Source organism: Paramisgurnus dabryanus, chromosome 9 (assembly GCF_030506205.2).
Source record: "Paramisgurnus dabryanus chromosome 9, PD_genome_1.1, whole genome shotgun sequence".
NCBI classification, from domain to species: Eukaryota; Metazoa; Chordata; class Actinopteri; order Cypriniformes; family Cobitidae; genus Paramisgurnus; species Paramisgurnus dabryanus.
The window spans coordinates 21,509,237-21,521,562 of record NC_133345.1 but is presented as its reverse complement, the minus strand read 5'-3'; the positions used below and the strand labels follow the sequence as shown (position 1 = coordinate 21,521,562).

At 40.1% G+C, this 12,326-nt stretch overlaps 1 protein-coding gene across 1 annotated transcript in view; it reads right to left on the bottom strand.

The window, feature by feature from the left end:
* sema4ba (sema domain, immunoglobulin domain (Ig), transmembrane domain (TM) and short cytoplasmic domain, (semaphorin) 4Ba) overlaps window positions 1-2,054 on the bottom strand; it is a 62,365-nt gene extending 60,311 nt beyond the window's left edge. The window contains exon 1 of the mRNA XM_065283127.2: window positions 1,811-2,054. The gene's annotated coding sequence lies outside the window, so the exon portion shown is untranslated. The remainder of the gene's footprint in view (window positions 1-1,810) is intronic.
* Window positions 2,055-12,326: the final 10,272 nt, after the last annotated feature.

The window sequence follows — 12,326 nt, the reverse complement described above, 5'->3', positions numbered from 1 at the left end:
GTGTATAGTGCATTATTGAACAGAAGCCAATAGAGGATCCGTCATAAAATCACCTGCTGCAAAGCTATACAGTACATCAAGCCGACCCTGCCATTTTCATCTTTGCTGGGAAGGCGATGTTGTCTTGGACTCAAAGTGTCTATCGAAATCCTTCAAGTGCAACATTACAACTATGTGAAATTTAGATGTGTTTCCTGAGGAAACATGACAGAGTGTCAAAAAAAGGAGGCAACGGCTTTTCTTTTTTTAATCCTGGCTCAGCGTCTGGCGGGGGAATCAATAAAAGCACTCACTGAGAAAACAGTTTTTTTGGACACGGCATGATACACAGGGCTAATCATTCAGGGAACATTGGCTCCATAGTCATTTCACGTCTCGCTTGTTGGATGAAGTTTAGAATGACCAAATTCAAGCTTTATCTTAATTTAAAAAGAGAGGTCTCACTTCAATTCGCTTCCATCCGACACATTTGATCAATTTATTGACGCGTGGAATATGTGACGGCGAAGCAGCGCTCACGTATTCCAACCTCGCAGATAGAGGAAGCCGGCTGCAGGAGCCAACCACATCCCGAGTAAACATAACCTTCTCCCCGCTGGGAAATCATAAATTGACCCCTGACAAGCCCACATGGTCTCGTTCCACCAATCACAGCGGGCCATTTTCCACAGGTCTGCAGATTTTACAGATCATCGTCACAATATGAAATCTTTACACTGTTTGATTCTGATACTGAGACTAGCCTACAGTTGTGTAAAGCCCAGAGGATGTTTAACCCATATACTTGTAATCTACATACATTTTATAATGTGTCTCATTTCAAGACTACATTATAAGCAAAATGAATGCATAATAAGCAAAGTGAAAGACATTTATATGCACTGTTTAGTAATTAATCAAACTTAGCAAATTAATTATTTATGCAAAATTGACATGATGCAGGCTGCTGCTATTTTCTGTTTCTTATTAAAATCCTCTGGATAAATTAGTCATGATCACGCATGCATGTTGGAGCAGACATATGAAATATTTAAAAAAATGCAACAGACAAAGTAGAGGTTTTCACATCAAGCTACCAAAAAAATTATATTTAACACAGTTGGAGACTAACAATCAATGCTGATATTATGTAGGACTGACAACTGTCCCAAATATTTTAAGAGATTATCATAAAGAGAAAATAACTGCATGAGCTGCATCAGGGGCTTACCCTGTCCTTGGTGCGAAGCATTGTCCATGTACACACCCAGCCCCTACTCATGCATATACATGAAGGAAAATTAATCTACAATTATGTCACATTCATGCTGTTTTAAAACCCATATTTGCACACTAACTAGGAATACTGTGAATGATAAAATCAATAACCCCACAACCATTTCAGTTGCAAGTTGCACCTGTTCACTTACAAAATAAAATAGACATTCTTACATCAAAGCCACAATGAAGATCAAAATTCAAAGCAAAAGGCTGCAGTCCAGGTGATGCGCTGACCCAGCTATGAGCCAGCACAGGATTTGATCCTTTCCTAACCATGGTAACCAACACCTTACTGAGAGACACCGTGTGTGCATGTGTGTGCACGGGTGAGAGAGCAGAACTGACAGCGGCAGCCACGGGAAACAAAATTCAATCTATCGCCATGGCACCGGTACTACAGTGACAGCAGGGTTTCTGCAATCAGACCCCATTCAGCTGTGCGCTAGACCCAATGCCCAAGCCCCTGTCCCGGCTGGTTCTCTTTCCATGCCTCACCGCCGGCTTTAAAAATCTGCAACACATGCCATTCGTCAGGTTCGAAAGAAATTACCTTGGCTGACGAGGGAGAGGATCGTTTCTGCGTGCGGGCGAGTCCCAGCCATCACGGGCAGAAGAGGAACAGTAGCTGTGCAGGGATCCCCAGAGATGCCCAGGGCTGCGGCTAACACGGCACAGCGCATACAAACGCCAGCCACCAGCAGCAGAGGATGGGAGGGTGAGTGAGAGAAAGAGTGAGAGAGGCAAAGAGAAAGGAGAGAGAGAGAGAGAGAAGGGGGATGAAAAGCGGCAGAGGGGGGCTGCTCATTCTGAGGCAGCCACATTACATCATTGCTTTCCACTCCTGAGGAGGCAGTGCTGGGGAGAGGGGAGAGGAGGCGCTCCCCTTCACACCTTCTGGCTGATAACGTAAGTCTGTTAGTAGAGAACCTGCAGAGGATAAAACACGCTAAGCATTATTGTTAAACGGATTATCCTCGGATTCAAACAGATTTTACGTGGATCTATTCAGACTTTATGTTAGCAATAATAATGGGACAAAGAATTAAAATGACAAGTATAAGATTTTAAACAATTATGTCATAACGTTTTCATGCAATCTGACCCTTGTGTATTGGGAAAATATGTAAAAAAAAAAAAATATTGTATACATTACAAACAATTAACATTTTGTTTTTAGACTTGCATTTTTGATTGCTTCTACAATTCAACTTATACATTTCACTTATATGCCAATGATAAGGTGCTTCATACATTAAAGGGACATTCCACTTTTTTAAAAAATGTGCTCATTTTGCAGCTCCCCTAGAGTTAAACATTTGATTCTTACCGTCTTTCCATTCGGCTGATCTCCGGGTCTGGCGCTAGCACTTTTAGCATAGCTTAGCATAATCCATTGAATCTGATTAGACCATTAGCATCACGCTAAAAAATAACCGAAGAGTTTCGCCAGTTTGAGATTATAGTTCCTAGCCATATCTGCCTAGAAAATCGCAACTTTTAATTTTTTGTCGGTCTTAGTACACAATGTAACTACAGAAGAGTCAAGTTTTAAATAGGAAAATATCCCAACTCTTTGGTTATTTTTTAGCGCAATGCTAATGGTCTAATCAGATTCAATGGATTGTGCTAAGCTATGCTAAAAGTGCTTGCGCCAGACCCGGAGATCAGCTGAATGGATTCCAAAACAGTAAGAATCAAATGTTTAACTCTAGGGGAGCTGGAAAATTAGCTTATTTTCAAAAAAAGTGGAATGTCCCTTTAAAGGAAACACCCAGACTATACTATTTTGACAGTAAGCAAAATCCAAAAATGCCACTTGAGCCACCCAGCAACACCCTAGCAACCACCAACAGCTACTACATAGGCTAGGCTGCTAAAAACCACCCACAACATGTTAGTTACTGCAAAGCAATGGCTTGGCAACCATAAGCAGCAAGTTTTGGATTGGCATACAAAACACATTTCTGTCTTCAAACGCTGAAAATGCAGTTTTCTCTTAAATAGAGCCCTAGTTGTAAAGTCTTCATGCCAAAGAGGCTCCAATGATATAGGCAGCTAAAGGCCACTGAGGGGCCGACGTGGGGTACTGTGGCCACATTTCGAGAGACAGACAGGGTGCCTTCCCAGCAAATAGTCTTTCCATCTCCACCCACTACCACACCACTTATGCCTGTAAACCAACACCCACATCACAACAGAGTTTACTGGGACTTGAACTCTTTTTCAACTCTTTTTCAAAGGAAATCGAGGGAACCTTACTGTATGGTTGTGCAATACTTACTGTAAGAAAGCATTTGTGTACTGTTGTGTACTGTCTGCAAATAGCACATGAAGTAAAAAGAAAACCAAAAGCAAAGACTAGTTCAAGACAGTTCAGGAAAAACTTTGAATGTCGGCTTGACAAATCCCTGCCTGAAACAGCTTAAAAAGTCTTGGTTTGAATGTTAAATATACCTTGTATCCTTACACTAATACATAATAAGACAGTTTCATCCTAAGTATAAGCCCACTGACTATATGTATGTATATGTGTTATATCCTCACATACAGAGAGACTGGGGTTTGAGGAACAGTCTGACATAATACCTTTTGCCAGGCAGCAAAAAACTAAAATGAAATAAAAGAAAATACAATTTTCTCTCTCAGCTGGAAAAGCTTGGCTGCGACTAGCATTGCAGAGTGCACAGCAGACCCCGGCCATTACCTGCAGACTGGAGTCGTGCTTTTAGCCTCCCACCAATCTTCGAACAAAGCAACCCTAAAGTTAAGGACATTTTAAAGAATGACCTACCAAACAAAGCCAAGTCCTCCGTTATTATTCCATTATGTCCATCTCTTAACTCCACACAGATTTCTCAATAGGACTGGAGCACCTTCCCAATATTTGGTGTTCCCCTCCCACGCTGCTTTGTGGTTAGATGGTGACTAATGGCTTTCAGGAAAACAATCATAAGACACGCTGCTGTCTAAATCCGTGCGACACTGCGCATCCACTGAAAACACATTCTGTTTTGTTTTGGAGCAGACAGAGCCGAGCGATCCTGATTTATTTACGCTAATTCCACACTTATCAAAAAAGCCATTGATTCATTGCGGGCAAATAGAGCAGCCCTGTTTCTGATGAATGGCCTCCGCTGTCTTTACTGGCACTTGATTTCATAGAAACGATTTTCCTCAATAGCGGCAGCTGTTGGTCAATCGATGGAGGGTCTGAAGAAGAAATCATGGCCTTTTGCTGCAGTGCACTCTTGACTGTGTAAGCAGCAGATGTTATTGCTCAAACTCTCAGAGATAGAGGACGATATTGATATTTAGTGTCCTTTATGGAATGTGGGATGTTATGCATTTGTAGTACAGTCCTATCAGCTTCCAGCAGGCTACAAAACAACCACTCCATGGTCAGTTTTGGCTTACGGTCTGATAAATTCATCACAGCTCTTGTTTGTTTAGTTGTTGTGCAATTATTGACATACTGTATAATCGAGATATAATTGTACCTCTAAGAGTGCAAAAGTCAGTTGATGTGGGCTTTTTGATAGCCTAATTGTCTTGAGATTTTGCAGTCAAGCGAAGACGGGTCAGCAATTACAAGCAAAACATCAAACCGCCACATAAAACCACATTGTTCAATGTACGCCCAAACACACCAGAACAATAAAGGAACATTGTCCGTTATTGGACTTTATACGTTTGACAAAGATGGGACCGAATTAATCTTTTGTGAGTCCTTTCGTGTATTTCAGAGCCCATGAATGACATTCCTGATATGCTATGTTTTGTAGGTTGACTGGAATTCAGAATACTCTACTGTTTTCTACCATGTACAAAATGCCTCAGGCAAGATAGACATTTTGAGAATACAAACAACACAGAGTCGACCTCTAGCTGTGTAGGTTTGTCCTGCCTAAAATCTGTGAGATATTACAGGGAAACAAAGAACCGAGTGTTTTTCCAGTGTTATGGAAATGCTGATTTCTGCCAGTTTTTTTAATTCAATGTCAGGAGTTCACAGCACTTCTCGTGACTGAGCACAAGGTGACTGTGGCAAGGAAATTCCCTGAGAAATCTTGGTAAGAACCAAAACTCAAAAAGGAAACACATCCGCTTTCTGGTTGACCTGTGAGGATAAGACACAACATGTTTTATGTGGTTTCAATGGTGACACACAGATTCTAGGAAAAAAGTTGCTAAAGAATAAAAAAATCACACAGATGTTGAGCAACTGACAGAAGATATGATAGCTGGTTATAATGAGTAACAACTGTAACATATAACCATTGGTGGATGTGGAACGTTTAAAGGGAAACCAGCCAGTCTGCGTATTATTTCTCTATGAGTTCCGCCTTGTGTCTGAAAGTAAATGCTTTCAAACACACTATCGTAAAAACAAACTGTTGTCCCTCCCCCCTCGCAACCCAGTTTATCAGCTTATTTCCAATCCAGTTATGTCTAAGTTAGGTAAGAAATATTTCCTTTCCAACTGATATTTTTATTGTGTTGACATGCATAATAGTATTTTTACCGTGAACGACCGATATGAACGAGGCAAACTACTGCTTTCGTGTTTTGTTTTTATTGGGAGAGTGGGCATGAGAATAATATAATTATAAATAAATAAATACATATATATAGACAAGCAAAGGGAAAACGTCATTCGTCCAGATGAACTTATAGACCTTACTAATATAACTTTAGACAAATATTATCCTTCTACATCTATCTCTCCGTCTGTCTATCTATCTATCTATCTATCTATCTATCTATCTATCTATCTATCTATCTATCTATCTATCTATCTATCTATCTATCTATCTATCTATCTATCTATCTATCTATCTATCTATCAGGGGCGTGTCTAGAGGGGGGGCATGGGGTGGCACCGGCCCCCCCTGGAATATGATTGGCCCCCCCTGGTGCCCCCCCCCCTCCAATCTCATTGGGCCAGCTAGATTTACTGTGAACCTGAAAATGCCCGCCGCACCATTGGACCAGAGAGCTGTGAAGAAGAAGCGAGCACAGTAGTTGCACGTTTTTAAAACAGGAGGAAAGAGACACCACGACACCCACCGCACCATTGGACAAGTTGTCAATCACTGTTTGATTTGAGACTCGTGCGAACGCGAAGAAGGAGCGGGCGCCCTGCCACAGACTCAACACTGGCACAAATCAACACAAATCAAATAGATTTGTCATGATTACCATTTACATTTTACTTAACTATTTAAAACGGCTTCGTTCGCTGTTGCAAGCACTCAGCAGTGCTCTCGCGTGCACGCTTTCTCACTGCTGCGTGCGGAATCTCGAGGTGCCTCTCTTACATGACACTGAGTGAAGGAATTTTGTTGGCGGTGTTTTCCACCTGGGTTCCTTCATGTACTTGTCTTTTCACGTAAAAGTTAACAGTCAACAGATGTTACTGACAGAGAAGACGGTTGATCGAGTATCATGACTTATCGAAAGGTTAGTAGTGTTTTCCCACACAGACACACACCAGTTCTCTGTGCAAGAGCTCTCTCCCTCCCTATGGCGCGGTATGCGCGCGACCGCGTAACAGTATATTTTTTAATTTGCGCTGAATTGTCTGCGCTATACGCGATCGACAATTAAACTATCACTCGCATTTAAATTTAAAAGCGCTCATAAACACAACCAGATGAGAAGAGCAACCCTGCATGAGACACACAGGTAATCCGAAATCACCTCGTATCAGCTCAATGTAAATGTATGGTGATTTTATCAGACAATGTCGCATTTAAATCAGGATTTTAGCAGTATAAAGTAACAGCTGGTTGGATTAAACACGAGGTGTTATTGGGTCGTGTTTAGTCACTATTTTAAACTCTTTCTTTATGTCTGACAACAGAACAGATGATATGTAGAAATAGCATTCTGTTGTATTACAATACAATAAAATAAACAATGGAAGTCAGATCAGACAGAGTAGAAAAACACATTTTAAAGTAGGGCTAATATTTTCCCAAACGGTCCTGATATGTCAGAACGTTAACTAATTCCAGCTACACGCAACTCTGTGTAATTTAAATAGCCTACTTAAAGGAATAGTTCACTTAATGGAAATGGTCATATACCTAAACTTCTTTCAAACCTGTATGAGTTTCTTGCTTCTGCTGAATACAAAAAAAGAAAAAAAGTTAAGAATGTCGGTAACCAAAATCAGTTGATGGATCCCATTGACTTCATATGTAGGAACAAAATAACATTGCAGTCAATGGGGTTCATCAACTTTCTTGCTATTAAATATAGTACCAAAATATTTTATTTTGTGTTCAGCAGAAGAAAAACTCATACAGGTTTGAAATAACTTTAGGATGAGTAAATTATGACAGTTTTTTTAAAGTGAACTATTCTGGAACAGAACTGTGTTGTCTAATTCATGCAAAATAGAAAAAAATGAATACCATTTATATTAGAGCATGTGGCATTGCACAAGATTTTGGGAACCATGCTTTATATTTTCTAAACCAGTATTTATTTTCATTTGAATTTTCTGATTGCCCCCCCCTGACTGGTTATTGGTCCCCCCTGTGCCCCCCCCATTTATAAAATCCTGGAATCGCCCCTGCTATCTATCTATCTATCTATCTATCTATCTATCTATCTATCTATCTATCTATCTATCTATCTATCTATCTATCCAGTGGTGTAGTGCAGGGTATACGCAGGTATACGGAGTATACCCACCTCTTTATTTGATGGCATGGGGTATACCCACTTCTACTGGGGGCATACATTAAGAGTATACCCACTTCTACTGGGGGCATAAATTTAAAGTATACCCACTTCTCCAGACACCATTACACCACTGTATCTATCTATCTATAGATTTTTACATACATCTCATTCTTCCCAGATGCGGCCTGGCCAGGATTTCGGTCTGTCTTTTGGAAGTCGTATTTGTTGACAGCATACGCCATTTACATAAGACATGCAATAGTGGTTTCATTCTTACTTTAAAATGTAACTGTTGCTTTTCGGTAATAATAATAATAATCCTCTATGACGTATGCGGTCGAAAAATATGACTTCCGGAAGACGCACCCGAAATCCTGTCCAGGACGCGTCCGGGAAGAATGGGACGTATGGTCACACTAATATATATATTAGGTCTGAAGCTCTTTTTCTTTTCTTGGAATCTTCCATCAAGGGTTTTTCTATGCTTCTTCCCCGGCTTTGCCATTTGCAACAATCGCTAGCTGTGTTTCGCTCGCCTGCCTCTGTGTTGTTTGCCATAAAGTGATCCTGCTTCTCGCGATATAATCTCGCGGCACAACGCAAAGCAAAGAAAGGTCGTCAATTCATCCTTATTAGGGCTGTGTATTGGCAAAAATCTTGTGATACGAGACATATCACGATACAAGGGTTGCTGTGCAATGTTGCGATACTACACCCTGAGACGATACATTGGAATATTTCCTATTTTATGAATATAATACAATATAATTTTAGGAAAGTTGTCATTGAGAACACACCACTATATGCAAACCTTAACAAAAAAATTGTGGCGCACCCCTGCTAATACTTCCTGTCACTGTTTAAGTTTAGAGATAAGAAGAATGCTATCTAGTGTAAGGGATGTTAACTTCAAACAAAACAACTGCCATGAATCTTGTATGATTTTTATTTTTGAAATATGAATATTGCTTTTTTTAAAAGGAGACATGTCATGAAAATCTGACTTCTTTCATGTTTAAGTGCTGTAATTTGGTCCCCAGTGCTTCTATCATCCCAGAAAACGTGAAAAAGAACACAGTAACTTAGTTTTGGTAAACCATTCTCTGCAAGCATGTGAAAAAATAGCTAATTGAAATTTGTCTCACCTTGTGTCAAAAGAGATCTTATTATTATAATACAGCCCCTTAATCTGCATTATCCAACCACAGCGCTGCCATTTCATGCAGAGAGAGAGAGAGAGAGAGAGAGAGAGAGACAGAGAAACTACCATTATGGCGATCAGTGTTTGCATTTCATCAGCTCATTTGCATTTAAAAGGACACACCCCAAAATGGCACATTTATGCTCACACCTAAAAAGTGGCAATTTTAACATGCTATAATAAATTATCTATACGCTATTTTGAGCTAAAACTTCACATACGTACTCTGGGGACACCAAAGATTTATTTTACATCTATAAAAAGTCTTGTGAAATGTCCTCTTTAAGAATCAATACAGTTTTGCCAAACAAAATATCACGATACTCACGTGTCACCCATAATATACAGTATAGTATTTAAATCTATAAATGACTGAAACCGTAAACCAAATTGACCTGAGATGACATCTGTTGAATAAAAAAAAATCTTCACTGGATATTATCCCAACTTCCAACCCTTTAAAATGATGGTGAAGAAATTGTCGGTGGTGACCGCATGCAGTAGATCTTTATCATTTACTTTTAATCTTGGCTCTCTGCCATTGCTTAAATAAAGCAAACCAACCTTTATGCCTGCATTCATGAAGGTCTACCGGCATGTGATCACAACCTCTCTTAACAACAAATCCTAAAACGTGACTTTTCTTCTTCTTCTGCCAACCATGACGTGGGATTTGGTGGGTCGAATTTAAATCCGAACTGTCAAATTCCTTTTACCCCTCGAATGAAATGTCACTCAAACCTGAATGTGCGTTAATGATGCCTACACAACATTTTAAACAACTTAAGTGGGCCGTAAATGTCGGTTAATTGTGAAATAATTGCAAAAATGCACTCGCACAAAGCAAGCCTAGTGTTTTGAGACATGAGGTATGGTGCTGATTGATTATTTTTAGCAGGGACTGTGTGACTACCCTCTTCCCAAAGCATTTCACCAATTACACGGTCAGAGGTCAAAGTGCTAGACCCTTTCTTGTCCATTCAACACTGCCAGGACAAATCAGATAGGCTGACAATCTCACTTTGTGTGCGATGCGCTCTTTAATCTAGGAAAGAGGATGTGGGTTAAAGTTCTGATCTGAGATGATAATATCAGATCTCTGGATATTCGTCATGCAGGAACGGCATCCAACCTTGCGTGCATGAGTTGGAGGCACTAAGCATGATTTAGGCCTTGATTTTCCCACTTGAAAAGGGACCAAAGGTCATGAGGTCAAAGATGCGCTATTGTCCTGCATGAGATAGGAATGAGAAAAATGTGATGTGGAGGACAATACGAATACGCAATCTATTTAAAATGTCATATTAAAAAAGCAAACTCTCAAAGAATGTTCATTTTGGTTAGAAAATGATGTATGGTCATATATAAATAGCATGCCTTGAAAAATTGTGCATTACATATACGCCAAACTTCAATTTGCCTGCAAATGATAAGTCAGTCCTTCCCATACTTTTTGTGTCATATTATGTATGGGTTTCTTTTTTTTCTGTTTTTATAACCATTGTCACTTGGGATAAGGACAACTTTCTGTTACATAAAATTACATCCTACCCCAATTCTAACCCCAACACTAAGCGACCATGGTTTAAAAAAAGACAAAATCATGGAGAATCCTATACATTAAATGACATCCTTCCTAACCCAAATCCCAAATCTAACCCCAACCCTAAGTGACCATTTAAAAAATAAATGAGAAACCAATACATAAAATGATATGAAAAGATGCATTGTATTAAATTAATGGTTAGGACTGACATGCAACATTGGAGTTTGGTGTATGTATTGCACAACTTTTCACAGGGCGTGCTATTTATACATTCGTCATGAGAACGGGTAGCTTGACTGATTGTTAGTTTCCTAAAATATTGAGGTGGACACCAACACTCTTAAAAATAAAGGTGCTCAAAAGGTTCTTCACAGCAATGCCACATAGAGAAACCATTTATACTGTATATACCATGTCATAATAAATGATTCCTGACATCAAAATGTACATTTTGAACAAGCACCTTTTGAGATCTGAAAGGTTCACAGTGTTCCAGTTGTAAGGCTCTAATTATCCCAAATAATCACCACAAAATAATAAAGACCAAACACACCCTTTCAAAGAATCTTTGCAACCTTTAAGCAGCCTTCTTTCTTTTGACTCTTTTAAATTCTCCCTGTAGCCAATCATTTTATCACTTAAAACTCACCTTTGAGTATCATAATAGCATATGCAAAAGTTAATTCCTGTGACAGTAATTTCTGCATGCTTTGAACTGCTTGAATGTAAATCCCTCATTTAGTATACGCAGGTCTATGAATATGCAAATTAGTCCCGCCTCCATCCTTTCGTATAGATGCTAATTTCGGTTGTTGGTGCAGACACATAACTGCTAAGTCCAATTTCACAATGCATACATGAACAGCAGCCCGTTTGCAGCAATCAGTGTTTTTTGTGCTGATGTAAGCAGGTTAGACTATAGCCCCTTTTGCACCACTTACCCCGGATTTCCACCGACTGTGGAACGGCTGCGGATCCGCTGCGAAGCGGTGGCGGAGTCAATCGGTTTCCATTCAAGTCAATGTGTGTATTTCCACTGACTGCGCTCCGAATCCGTCACAGCTCCGGCCATCCGCAGCCCTCCGGCACAAATACGCAGAGCTTCTATTTTTGACGGATGCTGGACAGCTCCGCAGGGCGGAGCCATGACTTTATCGCGTGATCATACCTGAATTCACTCGTGTTTTTTTTGCAATACAAACATACATTGATACACACAGAAAGTCCAGGATTAGGGGCTGAAATGTGCATGAGGAGGATCAATGCAAAATAAAGTTGTAAAAGACTAAACTTATCAGTTGTTTGTCAGCTATTTTTATCCGCAAGACTCAAATGGATCATTTACTATGGCAAAGGCATGAAATATACCCCCGCATTAACCCTTAAACAAACAACGTGCACCATGGGATATGTCTCTTCAGTGTCAGTGAGAAAAAGCACCAATGAAGCGAATGAAGACATTAAAAAACTGCTCATTTTTAGAGCCGATTCACACCGCATGCGTGGCGTGAGCGTCTCAGCTGCGTGGCATGTCCGTTTTTATTTAGGCTCCCATGTTAGCAGGTTTGACCGTGCACACCGCCTGCGTGACACGCACGTCTCAGGCGCGGCTCGAGCCGCGCCGAA